This window comes from Oryctolagus cuniculus, chromosome 9 (assembly GCF_964237555.1).
Source record: "Oryctolagus cuniculus chromosome 9, mOryCun1.1, whole genome shotgun sequence".
Classification (NCBI taxonomy): domain Eukaryota; kingdom Metazoa; phylum Chordata; class Mammalia; order Lagomorpha; family Leporidae; genus Oryctolagus; species Oryctolagus cuniculus.
In genome coordinates, this window is record NC_091440.1 from 19904569 (window position 1) to 19927919 (window position 23351).

The 23351-nt window shown below is 40.6% G+C and overlaps 1 protein-coding gene across 5 annotated transcripts in view; it reads right to left on the reverse strand.

The window, feature by feature from the left end:
• Positions 1 to 23351, reverse strand: part of GPC5 (glypican 5) — a 1599230-nt gene that overhangs the window by 303164 nt on the left and 1272715 nt on the right. For 2 of the 5 annotated variants that reach the window (XR_007921150.2, XM_051850546.2), the window contains one exon: positions 7044 to 9612. The exons of the other annotated variants lie outside the window; for them this stretch is intronic. The gene's annotated coding sequence lies outside the window, so the exon portion shown is untranslated. Of the gene's footprint in view, positions 1 to 7043; positions 9613 to 23351 lie in introns of those variants that run through there. 5 annotated transcript variants of the gene reach the window in all.

Consider the following 23351-nt stretch of genomic DNA (forward strand, 5'->3'; position numbering starts at 1 on the left):
GAGCTCATGAGGAGATGAGAGGAAATTTTAATAACTCTTGCTGGGTTGCATGTTTGTATCTTACTTTAAATATTCTTTGAAGTCACAAGTGAAGAATTACAGTTATTTCTGAATTCCTGTTGGAGTCTAAAACTCCTTTCTTAAACTTTGCATGACATGAAGAACTAAATTATTAGTGGTTCTTTAATAGTTTATGATCATACACAGAAACAGATATTGGGAAGGATAAGATGCTTATTTAGAAGTTGGTTCCTTCAGTTACTACGGAACCCGGTAACTTGTCCATTTCTTTCTACTCACTGTTAAGTTTATCTCCTCTGAGGCTCATGCTTGGTGAGAGACTGATTAATTGAAAGGAAACAAGTGCCCCTTATAACAGAATAAGCCAAACCTTCTCTTTTCTTCTAAACTTGCTTTCCTAATAAAATAATTCTGAGCAGCATTTCTAATGTGAAGACAGTTTTATTAAATTGGTTGCAGAGAGATAAGAAATATCTGATATTAGTGATAATACTGCACAGCACTTTTAAAGAAATCTAAGGATTGCTCTGCCTGTTTCTGACCATGCAGCATACCTGGAAATGAATATAGCTGACATCTGTACAGTGTGTACTGTGCTCCAGGATTGACTCTATCTGCATCACACAGGTTAACTTCTTCAGTGTTCGCAGTACATCCAGGAGACAGGTTCTGTTGGGAGCCTTCTCATTTACTGTGAACATCTAAGACATTTGTTCAAGCGCATGCCTCTGGTGAATGGCAGAGCCAGGATTCTGATGCTGGAGACCACCTGCTAAACTGTTAACCTCTATTGTCTTTATTGACTTAAAATAACAAAATATCCAATTAAAATTCCTGTTTGATGTCCTTCACATTTACATCACCCTGACAATATAATAATCGTATGTAAGTAGGTGCTGCATAGCTTGTTGAAAAGATTAAATTGCTTTAAGCCAACCTATTACACTCCAAGTAGTGTATGATTATTGTACCGGAGGATTACATTATGGCAGTACCATGGACAACTAGAGAACTGCTGACAATATTGTAGGTCAAATTACAAAGGATTTAACTGCATCGATTGGACTATGTTTTTAGTTTAAATGTACTTTGGGCATTTGGAATTGTACTTTGGTACTGTAGATGTTATAATCTGTCCATTATCACATGGCTTCCAGGGTAGGCTCTATCCACCTACACTTTGTCTTCTATTCCTCTAACATTTGTTCTCATGGAGGAAACCTGATATTGTTCTTTATGAACGTTCTCTGTAAAACGGACATGCCTGCCCTTTGCTATCGTTAAGATGGAATTTGCCAGGTGCCAGAGAATCATTTCAATTTCCTCTAACCGAGACAGAATGAAGATTTTCTGCGTAGAATCAGGTGAGACTGTTCCTGTCCTGGGACACTTCATTTTCTTTTTTGTATTATTAAAATATTTTTAAGATGAACAAATTTCATTTATATCATATACATGGATTTAGGAGCATAATGATACTATTCACAGTACCCCCCCACCATCCTCCTTCATTTCTTTTATTTTTTCTAAAGACATAATTTTAGTTTACTTTATAATCATAAGTTTAACCTTATACTAAGTAAAGAATTCAACAAATAGAAGCAAAAAACACTGTTCCATAACAGTAGAGACACAGGCTATAAATAATTTTCAAATTTCAAAATGTCAATTTTTCTCATATATATTACAAATTTTTTTAACAAGAATATCATTTTTTATCTATTTATTTTTTGACAGGCAGAGTGGACAGTGACAGAGAGATAGAGAGAAAGGTCTTCCTTTTGCCATTGGTTCACCCTCCAATGGCCGTTGCGGCCTGCGAGCTGCAGCCGGCACACCGCGCTGATCCGAAGGCAGGAGCCAGGTGCTCCTCCTGGTCTCCCATGGGGTCCAGGGCCCAAGCGCTTGGGCCACCCTCCACTGAACTCCCGGGCCACAGCAGAGAGCTGGCCTGGAAGAGGGGCAACCGGGACAGAATCCGGTGCCCCGACCGGGACTAGAACCCGGTGTGCCAGCGCCGCTAGGTGGAGGATTAGCCTATTGAGCTACAGCGCTGGCCTACAAATTTTTGTACTCTGTTACCACACATCAGGGAAAACGTGATATTTGGCTTTTGGGGACTGGCTTATTTCACTAAATATAATGGTTTCCAGTTGCATCCATTTTTTGTGAAAGACAAGATTTCATTCTTTTTTATGGCTGAGTAATATTTCATAGTTTATACATATATATGTGTGTATATATATATATATATATAATTTCTTTATCCAATCCTTGCTTGATTGACAGCAGCAATAAACATGGGGGTATACATAACTCATATATTGATTTCCCTTCGAATGGGTAAATTCCCAGGAGTGAGAAGGCTGGGACCCTTCACTCTCTGCCTGGTAAGCAGTCTCATTCATGAGTGACTCTTCCCTTGTTGGGTGCTAATAACGAAGTGGGGAATTCAATTCTAGATTTCCTCCATTAATGTCTTTCCATCCCTGATACTTTCACTGCCAGTAGTGTTATGACAGCTACTCTCAAACCTTAACCATTTCTGCTACGGCCCAATCTAGAACTCTCTGGCCTCTCTGTTTGTTAAAAATGACAGGACCTAAATATATGTAAGTGGCAGAAATCATGACCCTTAATTTGGAATCTATGATCCTGAAGAGATCTACATATAGAATTCTTGAAGTGGGCCCATGAAATTCAAGGGCAACAAAATGGACTTTTGTGAGCAGAAAATATTAGTTGATACTACTTGTTTCAATCCTGCTGGTAGGACACAGATAACAATTGCATTGTTAGTACTTGCGATTTTGTTGCTAGGAGAAATTAGATATTTCCATATCACAATTGTTCACAGATATCTCAAAATATATACACACATGACTGTTTTGTCATCAAATTGTCTGTTAGACTTGCTAAAAGATTTGTTGTCTAATATTAAAAGAGATCCCGGCCATCTCTCAGCACCCGAGGAGGCCCCAGCAGCGCCCGGCCTCCCCCACGCTGTCCTGAGGAGCCTCGGCCACCTCTACCCCCTTCCCCCAGAGACAGAGACTCTCCTGACTTGATGAGTGTTTATTTTCAGTTTTTTTGTTCTTAAAGGCAGTGTGTGCAGTGAGAAGCGTATATTTGGGTGGCTCTCCTGGGCTGGTGTGCCGCCCAGGCTGGGACACCTGTGCCCTGTGCCGTTGGGGGTGTGTCCTGTGTGACTGCTGTGTGAGTCGTGTTCCTTTGTCAGGTGGTGAGCCAGGGCTCGTTAGCACTAACAAAAGCTGATGATTTGTTTAATAAATAAAGCTGAACAGTCCTGCCCAAGCAGAAGCTTGGATCCTAACAGAAAAAAATATTAATTAAAAGAGTATATGCTGTATCACTATTTGTTTATGTTTTAACAACAGACCACTGCATTTTATAATTGTCACAGGCATTGAAAGTCATTATTCTGAGAACAAATGAAACAATGGAAGATTCTCTCTCTCTCTCTTCTCTCTCTCTCTCTTTCTGCCTCTCCTTCTCTCTGTGTAACTGACTTTCAAATAAATAAATCTTTAAAAAAAATCTCTGCTATAAAGTAAGATACATGGGGGAAAATAATAGAAACAAATTCACTGAAGACCTTTATTTGAATACTTCAGTTGATGTTAAACCTGTGTGTGCCTGCACACAGGGTTCAAAGGAAGAATTTTGTGTTCTTTTATGTATGTGATGGACAGTCGGATACGACTGTAAGAGAAGACAGATGGGAGGCTCAGGGAGCAAAGTTCACAATCATACAGACAGGAGGCATGGTGCACCATGCGGGGCCGCAAAGGAAAGACATCCGAGTGCAGAGGAGGGGGAAAAATGGAAAAATTTGGACCAGAGCATTTGTTTGAATTTCCTTAGGGAAGACAAGGCAGGGCAGGCTAATTTGAAAAGTTCCAGGTGGTATATAGGCTGGTTGCCTTGTACCTGTACAGGGATGATTCAGGCAGAGGAATGCTGCCTCCTGGGGTGTCTGGGACAGACAGAGAAGGATGGCTTTGGATTGGTCAGTTTGTACATTAAAGGTAGATTCCACCTAGACCTTGCTGATTCTTGGAATTGAGTAGCTCAGGGCCCCCATCGTGGCATAGGTGGTTAAGCTGTCTTGGAGGCTGGCATTCCATATGGGCAGCAGTTCATGTGCCAGCTGCTCCACTTCTGATGCAATTCCCTGCTAATGCACCTGGGAAAGCAGCAGAAGATGACCCAAATTATTGGGCTCCTGAAACCCACATGGGAGACCTTGGAAGAAGCTCCTGGCTCTTTGGCTTGGCCCAGGCCTAGTTGTTCCTGCCATGAGTGAACCAGTGGATGGAGGGTCTCTCTGTGTGTCTCTCTTCCTTTCTCTCTCTCAGTAACATTGACTTTCAAATAAAAATCATTAATTTTTTTTTAAAAAAAGAACTGGGTAACCAAAGGAACTTAAAATATATCAAAGCATTGTAATATATAATTAAATATACTTAATATACAGAAGAGAGCATCAGTGTAGCTGTCCAGGTGATGACATACTCATTTGTAGAGTTTTAACTCACCTCTTGCATCATTGCATTGTATTTTTTCCCATTAAATATCAGGCATCCCTACTTTCAACAAATGTTGAAGTTGTCAGTTTCATTTTCATCAGTGGCCAAGTGAAGTGTACCCATGTGGTTCTGTGGGGACGTAAGCCAAGCACCAAGTGTGGGGCTTGGTCTCTGGGTAGCCAAGCAAAAGTTGAAAGGAGTGGTCCATAGTCTTTTGAAGGGAATGTCCAATGGACAAGAACACTGCTACTACAGAGTGTCTTTTGATGCTTGCTCCCTGCTGATCAAGCCTGAAAATACTTTCTAGAACTCAGCTGTGTCAGATAGGACCTCCATCGCACTGACTTCACAGAACCGGGATCACAAGGAGTCCTGAGACAGGAGGGTTTCAGTAAGAGACTGCATGTGGTGAAAAGATATCAATATTTATTCAGGTATTTGTTTTATCTTTTTTTCTATTTCTATATGAGCTAAATAATAATGTCCTGGACTACGTTCCAACAGTTAGCAACAAAGTTCTCTTTGTTTTATAAATCTTACATCTATGATCTTATGAACTACACAACAGAACAACCTGTAAAACACACACACACACACATACACACACACACAATACCTATTCCTGATTCCACAGCTATTGGGAGGCTTTCAAACAGCTGCATTTTTTCAAAGCCACATATATAGCAAACATAATTCTAGTGAGAAAAACTGCCTTATTGAGTCCATGAATAATTAAGTCCTTATATTGTTTTGATTATGGTAATGACCATATAAGCTCATATAATGCTAAGATGGTATCAGTTACTATTTAATGCAGTTTTGTGCACTTTTGCATAACCCTTTTGGGAAAAAAATCACAAAATATCTAACTACAAGATTGAACACTAAATTTGCCTGTGTTAATTTCTTATAATAAAAACAAATAAATTATCTTTAAATGATGAAGAACATAGAAACAATCATTGTAATTTACCTTTTAAACTATAGTGTGTACAAAAGTATACATTCTCTTAATTGAAAGAATTATCACCAGATTTACTGAAGTTTTGTCTGTTTGATCTTTTGCAAATCCTAACACTGATCTCAATCACAGATTTATATAACATTTCCATAATTGATGTTAATTCTATCTTGATTTTCCTTTTACCTGTGTTTTTTTTTTTTTTTTAATAATGAAAACAAATCTTTTTTGCACTGGAACCCTCTTTTTGATATCTGAAATCTCGTCGTCTTTACATATGCCATTATCCCTTATTATCTGGATATAGACATATATTTTTACTCAGTCACGATCTTCTTCACCCCACTGATTCAGCATCAAAGAAACACTGGGATGTTCCAGACACTGTGTCAGACATAGAGCCCTGCTCGTCTCACATCAAGCAAATAAGTACAACACCACAGTATGATTGCTAGAATCTAGGTAAGCCTGGAATGCTAACTTAGGCGGACGCCGGGAAGCCTTGCCAGAGAAGGCAATTCTTCAACCCTTTTGAAACTGTCAGTGGAAGCCAGCCATTCAGGCACTTTGACATCCATCTGTACATCATCAACTCATACATAATATTTGTCCCTAATACATAGTAAATGCTTGGGAAATGCTGACATATGGAGTTATTGACAACTGAACCTAATTATCTGAGTTTGAGTATAGATTAAAATGGATGGAGAAGTTCAGAAATGGGTTTGAAAATGTCAAGGGCTATAAAAAAACCTTCTTTCCCATACAAAGTAACTTTCTCTGTACATATAAAATTATGTAATCTGTGTATATTATATAACAAATAGTTGCATAGTATATAGAGTTATATAGAATTAGTTATATACGGTGTATATATATATATATATATATATATATAGTTAATGGTTATGTATAAGAAATATAGGGGCTGGCAACGTGGGGCACTAGGTTAATCCTCCGCCTACAGCACTGGCATCCCATATGGGCGTCGTTTCTAGTCCTGGTTGCTCCTCTTCCAGTCTAGCTCTCTGCTGTGGTCTGGGATAGCAGTGGAGGATGGCCCAAGTGCTTGGGCCCCTGCACCCACATGGGAGACCAGGAAGAAACTCCTGGCTCCTGCCTTCAGATTGGCGTTGCTCCGACCATTGTGACCATTTGGAGAGTGAACCAACAGAAGGAAGACCTTTCTCTCTATCTCACTGTCTGTAAACTCTACCTGTCAAATAAATAAGTAAATAAATAATCTTTTAAAAAAAGAAATATATAAAATAGTATTAAATATAATTTTTGTATATATTTTATTTTGATTTTTATTTTAAAATTAGAGATTTTTAAAATCTATGCTCTTATAATAAAGCATCTATTGAATAAAACATATATATGATATATATGACTATTAATACACGAACATTTATAATATATAAATACATATAATGTATATGAATTAGATATATATTAATAAATTGTTATGGAAACCAAGAAGGTTTCAATGAAGAGGAAATGATCAACAGTATTTAATGTTTCAAGCAATGGGTTAAAAACTGAAAAGGTGTTTCTTGGATTTACCCTCCAAAAAAAGAAACTGAATTATCAGAAGAAATCTACTATATGCTTGAGTCCAAAAAGGAGAAGTCAGTGGACTGAGGAATCCAAAGGAAGTTTGAAAATGAAAGAAAATTATTTCTCAAAGAGCTTGTGTATCTGAAAGAATTAAATTCATGACTTTCAAAATCATTAACATTCTGATGTCATTGATGAATTTGAGCCTTACCAGTGGTTTACACTTTAAGGCATTTTTTCTGCTTATAATTACAGCAAAAAGCAATGTATTTTTTAAATAGCTTGATGTTTAAATATAATCCCGATTTTCCTTCAGTTTTACAAAGTGACAAAATCTAAGGTTACCATAAATCCTACAGTGTTGGTTCATTCCTTCCTTCATTCCTTTCTTCCTCTTGGTCTGTTATTTTCCTGCCAATCCTCATTTCATAACATCTTTCTGAGACCATATATATGCTTAAGGTCAAAGACTATAACTTCGCTGTGGTACTCACAGCACTGAGCTACGTGCTTCCATTTCAATATGAGTTTGTTGACATGGAAATTTGGGTAAGTCTTATTCTCTTCCTGAAATTTTCAAATTTACTTTAAGTCAGTATTTTCAACAGGATATTTTTGGAGTCTGAGTTGCACTAAATTCCCAAAGTTAAAAAAAAAAAAAGATTTTCATTAAACAAGTTTGGATAACATTGTATATTATTTCATATTTGGAGATTCCTAAAGTACATTACCATAGTAACAACTTTGGAAATTTTCTAAATACTTTAATATTTTAAATGAACACTTATTAGTATCTTACAGAACTGTTTGCAAAATGACAACTCTTCAAATGCTTAAAGTTCTTTATAATTTACCCTTCACAGACAATCTTGAGACACTTTTCTCTCTCCCCCCAACTGGTCCACGTTTTGATTAATTTTGTATTTCCGTAGAGAGTTTCATAGTTCCCATATTTTATTTGCTCTTCTCACATTATTCTGCACAGGCAGTCTACTTACACCTCCTACCTCCTACTGTTTCTCAATACCAAATGAGTTTAACATCTCAAGATCCCTTACGTTTCACATCAGTGAAGCAATTTTTATGCTCTGCCATGTTGAATCTAAGTCAAAATAATAACAAGGTGTTTTTTTTTTTCCTTCCCTTACACTAAGCTTTATCTTAGTTTTGGAAGTCATCAATTGAAGTTGTGAGCAAGTGAAAGCAGTTCTCTGGGTTTGCAACATTAGTGATGTTGCAGACATTTCATGGTGCTAAGCACTTCAAGTTTTGCCTTTATTCAAGATGTTCTATTTTTTTCTTAGAAAGTTCCTATTTAATCTGACCAATTTTGACTTTTTAAGAATTTAGGGAGGCTTTGAGAATATAATTTGTTTTAACTCTTTCCTTTTCGTTTTGCTTCCTGAGTTGGTGTTCCTGAGCCTGTGGGTAACTGCCACAGTTAGGAGGATCCCAGGAGACCTTAACCTTCCATGTACTAGACTGCATCACATGCTTCAATTCTTTTGTTTCGAAAGGAAAACTATTCTTTTTGTTTCAGAATGCAAACAATCTGAGACTTAGTGTTTAGTTTTCTCTATAGTTATTAAGGACCTAGTCCTGGAAACATAAACATGTATCTATTAGTAATATTTAGCAGAAAATCTCAATAAAATGTCAGTGTCATGTTCTGCAGATATTGTGCTCAGCCTTGGAGTTAAAGCTTTATCGATTATTTTCAGAGTAGACATGATGAGAATACAACCCTAACATCTGCAGGGATGGTAATCACTTGAGTTTCTTTAGTTGCACTTGCAGCAAAACCCAGAAAATACCAAATTGGAGTGTATTTCTTTCCTCCCTCACAGATCCAAATATTACCAGGATAATGACTATGTTCTTTATGCTGCTGTTGCTGTTGCTGATAATTATACATACATATTGAGATTTCTATTCAAATACCAGCAATCAGTTGTTTTTACATAAACAGAAATGCAGGGCAGGTGTTGTTATGCAGCTGGATCAGCCTGTGCTTGGAACACCCACATCCTTCATCTGTTACTGGTGAGCCTGGACTACTTCGCATTTCCTATCCAGCTTCCAGCTAAAACAACTGGAAGATAGCAAATGATGGGACAAACACTTGGTTTTGTGCCACCCATGTGGGAGATGGGGAATGAGTTCCTGGCTTCTGACTTTGGTGTGTCCCAGGCTTAGCTATTGTAGGCATTTGGAGTGAGAACCAGTAGATGGAGGATTTATCTCTTTCTCTGTCTGCCTCTTTCTCTCCCTGCTTCTCTATATTTCAAATAAACACAACCAGTAAATTTTATTTTATTTAAATTTTATTTAAAATTATTTTAAAATAAAAATGTATGAATAAATATGAAGTGTACATTTGCTGAGTTTTTACAAATAGGTGTATTGTATAATGTAAATACCAAAGAAGCTTTTAACTTTGCACATTTTGGGTCTTGCAAAGATAATACCAGCCTTTATCAATGTTACTTGACAGATTCTCCTTTTTTCATCCACTGGAACCTGATCAAAAACCAAAGAAAAAAGAAGCCTATTTTGACAACTGTAACTTGGTAAAATGAATTTTTAGTGTCATTCTCATTCCATATATGCCACAAACTTTACAAATATTACTGCTTTTCAAAAAGACAAAGGTATTTTCACAGATTACATATAGAATAGTAATAATATATTTCTTTGGGGCTAAATAACTCAATCCTAGAATGGGTATGTGGCATAATGCTTTTTTTTTTTTTTTTTTGACAGGCAGAGTGGACAGTGAGAGAGAGAGACAGAGAGAAAGATCTTCCTTTTTTCTGTTGGTTCACCCTCCAATGGCTTCCGCGGCTGGCGTGCTGCGGCCAGCGCACCACGCTGATCCAAAGGCAGGAGCCAGGTGCTTCTCCTGGTCTCCCATGGGGTGCAGGGCCCAAGCACTTGGGCCATCCTCCACTACCTTCCCTGGCCACAGCAGAGAGCTGGCCTGGAAGAGGGGCAACTGGGACAGAATCCGGTGCCCCAACTGGGACTAGAACCCGGGGTGCCAGTGCCGCAAGACAGAGGATTAGCCTAGTGAACCGCGGTGCCGGCCTGGCATAATGCTTCTGCCACTGCTTGGGAAACCCACATCCCATATGAGAGTGCCAGTCATGAGTGCAGGTATTGCGTTTGATTTCAGCTTCCTTCTGATGCACATCCTGGGAGGCAGCGGGTAATGGATCAGAGAGTTTGGTACCTGCAATGCACCTTGGTAATCCATACTGTTTTCCAGACTCCTAGCTTCATCCTGGTCCAGCCCTGTCTCTATCTCTCTCTCTCTCTCCCCCTTTCTCCCTCTCTTCTTCTCTCCCTCCGTGTGTGTGTGTGGTGTGCTGGCGCCGCAGGTGGAGGATTAGCCTATTCAGCTATGGCGGCGCCGGCCGGAAGGTTCTTATTATTAACCATTTGATTTATTTATCCATCTAGTAATAAATTTTTACCTTCTTTCATTTTAAAAATGATGGTGTTAATATTTCAGATATAGTAAATAAAAGGTACAGGATGTTAGAAAAAGCTACCCACTGGAGATATTTTTTCATCTATTTTAAATGCTTATCTATAGATTTCATTTATTATGTTGTGTCTATTGTCACTCTCAGCATTTTTTAATTTGTACAACAGATTAAATATTGATAAAAACACAAAGAAATAAAGCCAAGAAATAAGCATCTCTGGAGAAATTATGGAAAGGTGTTGAGATTATACCACATGAAGAAGATAACCACGATGGGGATAATTTTAAAATGTATGTTTTTTAAAGGAAAATTGTGAATAGTCACAACCTTTTCTTTTTTTTTTTTCCTTTTTGACAGGCAGAGTGGACAATGAGAGAGAGAGAGACAGAGAGAAAGGTCTTCCTTTTGCTGGTGGTTCACCCTCCAATGGCCGCCGTGGCCGGCGTGCTGCGGCCGGCATACCGCGCTGATCCGAAGGCAGGAGCCAGGTACTTCTCCTGGTCTCCCATGGGGTGCAGGGCCCAAGCACCTGGGCCATCCTCCAGTGCACTCCCTGGCCATAGCAGAGAGCTGGCCTGGAAGAGGGGCAACTGGGACAGAATCCTGCGCCCCAACTGGGGCTAGAACCTGGTGTGCCAGCGCTGCAAGGCGGAGGATTAGCCTATTGAGCCATGGCGCCGGCCACAACCTTTTCTAATAAAAGTGTGCATTTATCTTGGAACATTATAAATCTTATGCATAATTAGTATTTCAATAAATTATAATTGCTATTCATTTTAAGAGGTCTTATAACATGAAATTTGAGAAAACGGGAAAGTCAGGCTGAGAAATTTTATAGCAGGTCAGTTTTCTAAATAAATGACATTCTTATTTGTGCAGCATAGCTTAAATATGATATATTTACTATACTTACAATGCATATATTATGAAATGTATTTATGTTTTGAAATATAGAGCAACTGTCAAATGCATGAAAAATTCCTAATATTTTGATAACTTTAATCTTACAATTCTTTTTTTAAAGATTTATCTTTTATTTATTTATTTGAAAGGCAGAATTACAGAAAAAGAGTGGGAGACACAGAGAGAGAGAGATCTTCCATCCACTGGTTCACTTCCTAAATGGCCACAACAACTGGGACTGAGCAGGCCAAAGCCAGAAGCCTGGGTTTCTTTTGGGTTCCCCCCATGGGTGGCAGGGACTCAAGTACTTGGGCCAACTTCTGCCTCTTTCCTAGATGCATTAGCTGGGAGCTAGATTCAAAGTGGAACAGATGGTTCTTGAACCAGCACTCCTATGGGATGCTGGCTTCGGAGGCAGTGACTTAATCCACTAAGCCAAAAAGTTTGCCCCTAATTTTACAATTCTTTCCTTGGTGCATTTACTCTTTTTTTTTTTTTTTTTTTTTTTTTTTTTGACAGGCAGAGTGGACAGTGAGAGAGAGAGAGACAGAGAGAAAGGTCTTCCTTTGCCGTTGGTACACCCTCCAATGGCTGCCACGGCTGGTGCGCTGCAGCCGGCACACCGCGCTGATCCGATGGCAGGAGCCAGGTGCTTCTTCTGGTCTCCCATGGAGTGCAGGGCCCAAGCACTTGGGCCATCCTCCACTGCCTTCCCTGGCCACAGCAGAGAGCTGCCCTGGAAGAGGGGCAACTGGGACAGAATCCGGCGCCCTGACCGGGACTAGAATCCGAGATGCGGGCGGAGGATTAGCCTAGTGAACCACGGTGCCGGCGGTGTATTTACTCTTAATACTCAATGTTAATGACAAATTATGACTTTCCCTTTTCAAACCATTTGCGTTATTTGTTTTAACTGTTTTATTTTCTTTGCCTACATATATTTTTAGGTTGATCTCATCTAATTTTATGTTCAATTTGAAGAAAATTATAGCAAAATATTATTGCTTTTTTGATTTTTTGCCTAAAATAATTTCATTTTATTAACAAAAAATATGAATAGGATATAAACATTTTACCATGAGTTCTTTGTCCTTTGCCCTGGGACACATTGAAATGCTAAATTGATGTATTGATGATAAAGACTAGACCTTCAATGACTGGCTGTGTTTTGTTATCCTATCAGAGTATAATTCATTTAGCCAGTTTGAAGCAGGCAAGTTCACAATGTAAGAACAGGATTGTTAGAATCCTATAGGGAAAAGATGCGCTGATTTTGACCGCGGGAAGATAATTGAAGAAAAGTGGAGGAACTGAATTCCCAGAGAGAGTTGGAGAGACGTTTGCAGTGGAAATTCTACAGAAAGAAGAGACCTGCTATGGAGCAGTGTGGACATTACAAACACGTCACAGCCACGAGGGGCAATACCAGCAATTCCAGCAGCTGGAGACTGGGATAGCAGCAGCTCCTGTCCCTGGTGATATTGCCTGCGGGAAACCCTGGCAGACCGCACTAACTGCGATCTGGCCTGGAGCACTAGCAGGGGGCCGGGTGCTGGGTGCTCACCCAACCCTAAGAATGAAGAACATAATACTTTCTCTCCATCCTCCAACAAGGGCGCCCTGTGACTAGATAGGAAGAAGTGCCATCTTAATAACATGAGTAGAGGCCGCAGGGGCTCAACACAAGAAACTAGGGAATTTTTTTTTTTTTTTTTTGACAGGCAGAGTGGATAGTGTGAGAGAGATACAGAGAGAAAGGTCTTCCTTTTGCCGTTGGTTCACCCTCCAATGGCCGCCACAGCTGGCGCACTGCGGCCGGCACACCGCGCTGATCCGATAGCAGGAGTCAGGTGCTTCTCCTGGTCTCCCATGCAGGTGCAGGGCCCAAGCACTTGGGCCATCCTCCACTGCACTCCCTGGCCACAGCAGAGAGCTGGCCTGGAAGAGGGGCAACCGAGAAAGAATCCAGCGCCCCGACCGGGACTAGAACCTGGTGTGCCGGCGCCGTTAGGTGGAGGATTAGCCTATTGAGCCGTGGCGCCAGCCAAAACTAGGGAATTTCATCGAGGGAAAAATCTGCAGTCCCCACTGACTTTGAGTCTGGCCTGGGTTGGCATGGGGTGGGGCGAACACTTAGGACCATAAGGCACTCCCTCCCCCACTCTATCATAGGCATGAAGCCCCAAGCTGCTTATGTAGAACCTGGACAGGCAGCTGGCTCTGGGAAGAACTCTGTTCTTTCCTTGGATAGGAGCAGGCTTGTGGGGCTGAATGGATTTCCTCCCTGTGATTGTAGGAGCCTTGTACATTATGGCTGTGGGAATTCTGAGACTGTATAAGGTGTGGGATGTAGCTGGGTCTCTGGGCAACCACTGTGTCTGATTTCAGAGGCAGTTCCCAGAGTGCCTGGGGTGGGTCATTGCAAAGGATTCCATGCTCACACTGAGGACCACACAGCTCCTTTGTGTGGATCAAACACCTACGTGGGTGTGCCGTAGCCACTGAAGACTACCCCCAGGAATTGATAACCTTGACAAAGAGAAAGCAAGACGATGATCATGCCAGTTGACATGATCACACACTCCCCCTAATGACAATAGAGGAAATCTACCATGCTCAACTAGGGTATCACCTAGAATCTTGATCCACCCTCAAGCATTGACAGGAGCTCCTTGTCCCTACCTAGTGCATGCTTCTTGATATCCTATGAAGGAGCAGATATTCCTCTAGGCCACAGAGGCATTTTTCAAAAATTAAAAGCTGTCAGAGGAGAAAATCAACCAATGTTTCCATAAATGCCTAAAAATAAAAGTAGAAATACCAGAAATATGAACAAGGAAGACAATATGACTCTTCTAAAGGAACACAAGAATACTTCAATGTATTAGAACATGAAGACAAAGAGACTGATGAAATCTTGAAAAGGAATTCAAAAGAATGGTCATAAGATTACTAAAAAACACAGATAAGCAAATACATGAGTTAAAGAAAGCAACAGAAGTCATGGATGAAAAATTTTGCTGAAAGCGTTTGTGGCACAGCAGGTAAAGCCACCATGAACAACACTGGCATCCCATATAGGCACCAGCTCAAGTCCTGGCTGCTCCACTTCCTATCTAGCAATTTGCTAATGCCCTGGGAAAGCAGCAGATGATGAAGTCTTCAGGCCCCCCACCCATGTGGGAGAGTGGGAAGAAGCTCCTGGCTCCTGCTTTAGGATTGGCCATTTGGAGAGTGAACCAGAAGATGGAAGATTTCTCTCTCTCTTCCTCCCTCTCTCTCTTTCTCTGTTTCTCTCCCTCCCTCCCCCCTCCATTCTGCTTCCTTCCATCTGTAACTCTGCCTTTCAAATATATAGATCTTTGAAAAAATGTTTGGAGATAGAGATATTGAAGAGAAATCAAACTCAAATATTAGAATTGAAGAATTAAATATGTCAAATAAAAAAGTGGAAAGCCTTAACGATAGGCTAGATAAGGCAGAAGAAAGAAAATCCGAACTAGCAGACAAATCTTGTATACCTGTCAGACAGAAGAAGGAGGAGGAGGAGGATGAGGAGAAGAAGGAGGAGGAGGGAGGAAGAGGAAGGAGGAGGAGGAGGAAATTATAAGGTAAATACAGTGTTTGAAATTTATGGGATACTATTAAACGGGCAAACAAATGTGTCTTATGAGTTCCTGAAGGTGTGGAAAGAGAGAACAGATTAAGTCTATCCAGTGAAATAATAGACGGAAAAACTTCCCTAGTTTAGAGAAAGATAGAGACATTCAAGTACAGAAGTACACAGAAGTCCTAATAGCCACGATCAAAAAAGATCTTCATGGGCCAGCACTGTGGCATAGAGGGTAAGGCTTCCACTTGCAGTACAAGCATCTCATATGGGCAACAGTTTGAGTCCTGGCTGCTCCACTTCCAATCCAACTCTCTGCTATGGCCTGGGAAAGCAGTATAAGATGGCCCAAGTTCTTGGGTCTCTGCTCATAGATGGGAGACCTGGAAGATGCTCCTGGATCCTGGTTTTAGATTGGCTCAGCTCCTGCCAATGCAGCCATTTGGGAGTGATCAAGCAGATGGAAGACCCCTCTCTCTATCTGCCTCTGTCTCCATGTAACTCTACCTTTCAAATAAATAAATAACCCTTTAAAAAAGAAATATCTTTACCATCACACATAACTGTCAAATGTTAAACAGTAAAACACAAAAAATGGATTCTAAAATATGCACAAAATGTCAGATGACTTTCAGAGGATCCTCAGTTGGTCTGATAACTGATTTCTCATCAGAAACCCTATAGGCTGGTAGAGAGAATGGAGAGACATAGTCCAAGTCCTAAAAGAAAAAAGTTGTCCACCCAAAATACTGTATCCTGAAAAGCTTTCATTTATGAATGAAGGTGAAATAAAGATCTTTCACAACAAATAGAAATTTAAATAATTTTTCACCACTCATCCAGCCTTACAAATGATATTTAAGGATGTGCTACACACAGAAACAGAATGACAGTCATTATTAAAGAATGCTAATGCAGAAAATCCCCTAATAAATATACAAAGGAAACTCAAAGCAAACAAAGGTAAAATGGCAGGACAATGTCAATTACTTATCAATAATAACCTTAAATATAAGTGACCTAAATACCCCAATTAAAAGATACAGACCTCGCTGAATGGATTAAAAATAAGACCCATCTATTGCTGCCTACAAGAAACAGCTCACCTGCAAAGATACACACAGATTGAAAGTTAAAGGACAGAAAAATATATTCCACACTACTGAAAAGCAAAAAAGGAGCAGGTGTAGCTATGCTAATATCAAAAAAAGTAGACTTTAAAAAAAATTGTTAAGAGTCAAAGAAGGGCATTATGCAATGATTAAATGATCAATTCAACAGGAAGATATGACTATCATAAATGTACACATACTCAATGCCAGGGTGTCTGGCTATTTAAGACAAATTTTAATGGATTTAAAGGGAGATATAGAGTCCAATACAATAGTAATGGGGGGCTTCAATGTCCAGATTTCATCAATGGACAGATCAACTACACAAACATCAACAAAGAAACAACAGAGCTAGTCTACACTATGGACCAAATGGACTTAATTGATACCTAAAGAACATTTTATCCTACAGCAGAATTCACAGTCTTTTCATCATTGCATAGAACTTTCACTAATGTTGACCATATGCTAGACCATAAAGCAAGTCTCAAAAAATTCACAAAACTGAAATCATTCCATGTATCTTTTCAGACCACAATGGAATGAAGCTGGAAATTAACAACTCAAGAATCTCTAGAAAATATCCAAACACATGGGGGCTGAACAAAATGCTCCTAATGAACAGTGTGGCATAGAAGAAATCAAAAGGGAAAGCAAAAATTCCTAGAGACAAATGAAGATGACAGTACAACATATCAAACTTATGATATGGGGCCAACATTGTAGTGTAGCAAGTTAAGCTGCTACCTGAGGTACTGACATCCCATGTGGGTGCCGGTTCGAGTCCTTGCTGCTCCAATTCAGATCCAGCTCCCTGCTGTTGCCCTTGGCAGGGCAAAGGAATATGCACTAAGTACTTGGGCCCCAACACCCACAAGGGAGGCCATATGAGGCTTCTTGGTCCTAGCTTAGGTCTGGCCCAGCCCTGGCCATTGCAGGCATCTGGGGAGTAGGCTAGCAGATGGAGAATTTCTCTGTTATTCCTTCTCACTATCTCTGACTCTCCTTTCAAATAAATCTCTTTTTTTTAAAGTTTTGTTATATAGCAAAAGTAGTGTTAAGAAGGAAGTTTATAATGATTAGTGCCCACCTCAAGAAATTGGAAAGGCATCAAATAAATGAGCTATCAATGCCTCTTAAGGACCTAGAAAAACAGGGACAAACAAACCCAAAAGTAATGTAAGAAGATAAATATTTAGTTGAGAATGAACAAAATTGAAACCAAAAAAACTATAAAAATCAGTAAAATGAAGAGCTATTTTTTTTTAAATAAAATTGATAAACCATTGGCTCAACTAGCCAACAAAAAGAAAAAACAGGGAGAAGACCTAAATTAATATAATCAGAGATGAAAAAGGAGATATTACAATGGATTCCATAGAAATAAAAGAAATCATCAGGAATTACTACAAATAGCTATATGTCAATAATTTAGAAAATCTAGAGAAAATGGGTAGATTCCTGGGTACATATGATCTACCAAATTTGAGTCATGAAGACATAGAAATCCTAAACAGACCAATATCCAAGACAGAGATTGAATCATTAATAAAGGCCATCCCAATAAAGAAAAGCCCACGACTGGATGGCTTCACTACTGAATTCTACCAGATTTTTAAAGAAGAACTAATTCCAATTCTTCTCAAGCCATTCAAAACAGCTGATAGGGAGGGAATCCTCCCAAACTTCTTCTATGAGGCCAGCATCACCTTAATTCTAAAACCAGAAAAATATACAACAGAGAACTACAGACCAATATCCCTGATGAACATAGATGCAAAAATTCTCAACAAAACACTACCTAATCAAATCCAGCAACACAGTCAGACATATCATTCACCCAGCCCAAGCGTGATTTGTTCCTGGTATGCAGGAACAGTTAAACATATGCAAATGTTGATATATGACATATCACATTAACAAATTGAAGAATAAAAACCATATGATTATTTCTATAGATGTGGAGAAACCATTTGATAAAATACAATTTCTTTCATGATAAAAACCTTAAGCAAATGTGGATGGAAAGAACATTCCTCAACACAATCAAGGGAATATATGGCACACCCACAGTTAGCATCACACTGAATGAGGAACAGTTGGAAGCATTTCCATTAAGATCCAGTACCACACAAGGATGTCCAATTTCACCACTGCTATTCAATATATTTCTGGAAGTTTTAACTAGAGTCATTAGGCGAGAAAACAGAAACTGGGCCAGAATCATGGTATAGCCGGTAAAGCCTCCTCCCGTGATGCCTATATCCCATATGGACACTAGTTTGTGTCCCAGATGCTTCTCTTTCAATTCAGTTTCCTGTTAATGGCCTGGAAAAGCAGTGGAAGACGGCCCAAGTGCTTGGGCCCCTGCTGTCCTCTTGGGAGACCCAGACGAAGCTCCTAGCTCCTGGTTATCAGCCTGGCCTCTGCACTGGTTGTTACTGCAATCTGGGGAGTGAACCAGCAGATCAAAAAGATTTCTCTCTTTGTTTCACCTCAACATTCAAATAAGTAAAATAAAAAATAAAAAGAAATCAAAGGGATAGAAATTAGAAAAGAAGAAGTCAAATTACCTGTTTGCAGATGACATGATCCTATATATGGGGGACGCAAAAGACTCCACTAAGAGACTATTGGAACTCATAAGATAGTTTAGTAAAGTTGGAGGATATAAAATCAACAAACACAAATCAATAGCCTTGGAATAAATTTATCCAAGGAGTTGAAAGATCTCTACAATGAAAATTATAAGGCATTAAAAAAATAAAAGACACCAAAAGATAGAAAAATCTTCCATGTTCATGGATTAGAAATTTTACCATCAAAATGTCCATATACTGAAAGCAATTTACAGATTCAATGTAATCCTAATCAAAATTTTATCAATGACACTCTTCTCAGACCTGGAAAAAAGGTTGCTAAAATTCATATGGAAACAAAAGAGACCCCAAGTAGCTAAAGCAAACTGGAACAACAAAAAGAAAACTGGAGGTATCACATACCAGTTTTCAAGATACACTACAGGGAAGTTATAATCAAGGCAGCCTGGTACTGGCATAAAAACAGGCATGGAGACCAATTGGACAGAATAGAAAACTTAGAAATTAATCCATATGTGTACAACTGACTAAACTCTGCCCTTACTCCAGGATTGATTTTAGCTTGTCTGTCAGTCTCTTCCAACAAACAGTGCTGGGGAAATCGGATCTGCATGCCCAAGTATGAAACAAGAACTGTATCTTACAACTTATACAAAAATCAGCTCAAAATGGATCAAGGTTCTAAATCTATGACCTGATAACATCAATTTACAAAAGAGAATATTGGGGAAACTCTACAAGATATTGGCATGGGCAAAGACATCTTGGAAAAGATTTCAGAAGCACAATTAAAGAAAAAAAAATGCCAGATGGGATTACATCAAGCTAAGAAAGTTCTGCACTGCAAAGCAAACAAAAGCTTTTGCACTTCAAGTGAAGAGGCAACCAACAGAAAGGGGATAAATATTTGCAAACTATCTAACTTGTCGCTCCCCCTCTTCGCGGAGGAACAACACAGGACCCTGCGCTGTTCTTTTGTCTGCTCGGCCCTCCCCGGGTTTGCTGCTGGTCCTTCCCGGGTTGGCTACCGACCCTTCCACCTCCGTGGAAGGGTGGTTCCCCTGCCACTTTCCCCACTTCCGCGGGGGAGCGGCACACCGCCGGCCGGCTCTCTCGGGGGCTGCACAGGTGTTCCTTCAGATAGATGTTCCTGGTGCCTGTTGTCTCTCTCCTCCTTTATAGTCCTCTTCCACCAATCCCAACTCTGCTACCCACATGCCGAGCATGCTGCTCTCCTCCAATCAGGAGCAGGTCCTGATGTTTATTGGTTGAACTGGAGGCAGCTGTGTAGAAGCTGTTTCCTCCTCTCCCAGCGCCATATTGTGGGAGAGCAGATGCATAGAATAAGTCTTAATTCCAGTAACAGTCTAGTCCGAGTTGCTCCCCACAATTCCCCCTTTCTTTTTATTTTTGGCGTTGATACGCGCCTGTCTTCAGTGCCCCATGGCACACACTCTGCTCTGCTTGCTAGAGTTGCCCACAGGTGCTTACAAGCCCTACCAATCAGGCAAACCGAATCCGGGTCCTCTCTTCGCCATGTTGTGAGGAGGTTTTTAGGCGCTGATGCGTGCCTGTGTTTGGTGCCCTGCAGCGCATGCTCTGCTCTGCTAGAACTGCCTGCAGGTGCTTACAAGCCCTACCAATCAGGTAAACCGAATCTGAGCCTTCTCATTGCCGTATTGTGGGGAGACTTATTGGTGTTGATAACGTGCCTGTCTTCGGTGACCTACAGCCGCCCACAGGTGCTTATCGTCTTACTAATCAGGCAGACCGAATCCAAGCCCTCTCATTGCCATGTTGTAGGGAGGCCTTATTTTTCTCTATTTCTCTATCTCTGGGCATTCCTATCTCTCCTATTTTACTTCTATCTGCCAGCATTCCTATTTCTCTCATTTTACTTCTAAACTTCTGTTTCTCTTATCCCCAAGGCTTCCCGGCGCCCGCCCCGAGGCACCTTCTCCATGCCTTGCCTTGCGGCGGCTTCCCGGCTTCGCGCGCACTCCACGGTCTCCGCGCCCCTTCGCGCCCGCACCACGGCCCCGCGCTAGCCCCACGTGTTCCCTATCCGCACCCCTTGCGCTCTCCCCACTTGTGCCCCGCGCGCTCTCTCTGCGTGCGGCGGCTTCCGCGAATCACACAGCCTAGCTCACGTATCCGCCACCGGTATTCAGTCTAAGTTCCCCGGGCTAACCTGGCGAAATTCAACCTAGCTCACATCTGCGCCTTTCGGTTTGGCTTCCCATCTTTTGCTCCCTGGGCTAATCTGACGGATTCCAACCTGGCTTACGCGTCTCCACCTCTGGTTTAGCTTTACGCCTTTTGTTCCCCGGGCTGACTTGAAGAATTCCAACCTGGCTTACGTCTCCGCCTCAGCCTGCCCCCACGGCTTCATCCTCCCTAACATTTTTCTCTACCCAGTATGTTTCCTAACTTTTCTTCCAACAATATTCCCCTCTCATTTCTCCTGGCTTCTCCCCACAGTCCGTATCCGAATCTAAGTTTCTTCTAGCTTTCACTTTCGCTTTCGACCTTAGAGATTTCTCCCAGCTTCCCCCCGTAGTCCGTATCCAAGTCTATTTGTTCTAGCTTTCACTTTCGCTTTTAATCTCCTAGCTTCCCCGCCATAGTCTGTATCCGAGTCTAAGTTTCTTCCAGCTTTCACTTTCGCTTTCAATCCTAACGTCCAATCCTAACTTCTTTCCCACAGTCCATATCCGAATTTATGCCTAGGCTTTCGATAACTTCTTCCGGCACATTTTCCGTCCGGCTTTCCCTAGGCTCTTTGCTAGTCTCTCTCCGGTATTTTCCCACTTCTTCCCGCTTCTTCCCTCCTAGGTTTCCTATCCGAGTCACGGCACCATTATGTCGCTCCCCGTCTTCGTGGAGGAACGACACAGGACCCTGCGCTGTTCTTTTGTCTGCTTGGCCCTCCCCGGGTTTGCTGCTGGTCCTTCCCGGGTTGGCTACCGTCCCTTCCACCTCCGTGGAAGGGTGGTTCCCCTGCCACTTTCCCCACTTCCGCGGGGGAGCGGCACACCGCCGGCCGGCTCTCTCGGGGGCTGCACAGGTGTTCCTTCAGATAGATGTTCCTGGTGCCTGTTGTCTCTCTCCTCCTTTATAGTCCTCTTCCACCAATCCCAACTCTGCTACCCACATGCCGAGTACGCTGCTCTCCTCCAATCAGGAGCAGGTCCTGCTGTTTATTGGTTGAACTGGAGGCAGCTATGTAGAAGCTGTTTCCTCCTCTCCCAGCACCATATTGTGGGAGAGCAGGTGCATAGAATAAGTCTTAATTCCAGTAACAGTCTAGTCCGAGTTGCTCCCCACATAACTGATAAAGAATTTATATCCAGGATATATAAAGAGTTCGAGAAACTCAACAACAAAAAAAGAAACCATCCAGTTAAGAAATGGACATAAGACATGAACAGACGTTTTTCAAAGGATGAAATTCAAGTGGCCAATAGACACATGAAAAAATGCTCAGAATCAGTAGCAATCAGGGAAATGCCAATAAAAACCACAATGAGGTTTCACTTCACCTGATTAGAATGGCCAGCATCCAAAAACAAAAAACAAAAAACAGTAAGTGTTGGTGATGATGTGAGCAAAAAGTATCCTAATTCACTATTGGTGGAAATGAAACTAGTGCAGCTAATATATGGAATTAACCCAAATGTCTCTTAACTGATGACTGGATAAAGAAAACATGATGTGTGTGTGTATATATATATATATATGTGTGTGTGTGTGTGTCTGTGCACGCACGTGCACAGACACACATACACACACACATTATGGAATACTACTCATCCATAAAAAAAAGAATGAAATACTGTCTTTTTCAGCAAAAGGGATGCAACTGGAAACCATTATGTTTAATGAAATTAGCCAGCCTCAAAATGATAGATATATGCTTTGTTCTGATATATGGTAGTTAATATAGAATAGAAAAAATGAATAGGAATGAAACAGACCTCTTGTGATACTATTGCTGTTTTTAGTCCTATTACAGTGCTTATGACAACTTTCTTTTACGATGCCTTGTTCTCTTAGTAAATTACATCAAGAGTTCCCATAATTGCCCATCTGGTAGTGATCTTAAAAGGTAAATAGGAGCTTGAAAGAAAACAAACAAAAACAGGAACAAACTGAGTTTCTATAGTTCAACCCTGAGCCATAGAGACTCTAGAAATGTATTTAACTTTGATGCAGAGTGTTTTTAAAATATTTTCGTAACTAAGCATGCCCAATTACGGAATTCATACTATGGTGTAACTGTGGTCTTCCTACATTTTCCTTGTTGATTATTACAGTTAGCGGTATGTTAAACCTGTAATTATAGAGTGGACTAAAATTAAACAAAACAAAACAAGAGTGCTTTAAGTTTCTGTTGTTTTGTTCCCTACAGCTCTTTTTTATGTTTCTGTGTTGATATTAGCAAATCAATGTAGAAGCATTACTTCCTTCTATATCTGCCTCCCTGAGGAAGGCAGGTGAGAATAAACAGGTAAGAGTATTTCAGCATCAGAATCAACTATGG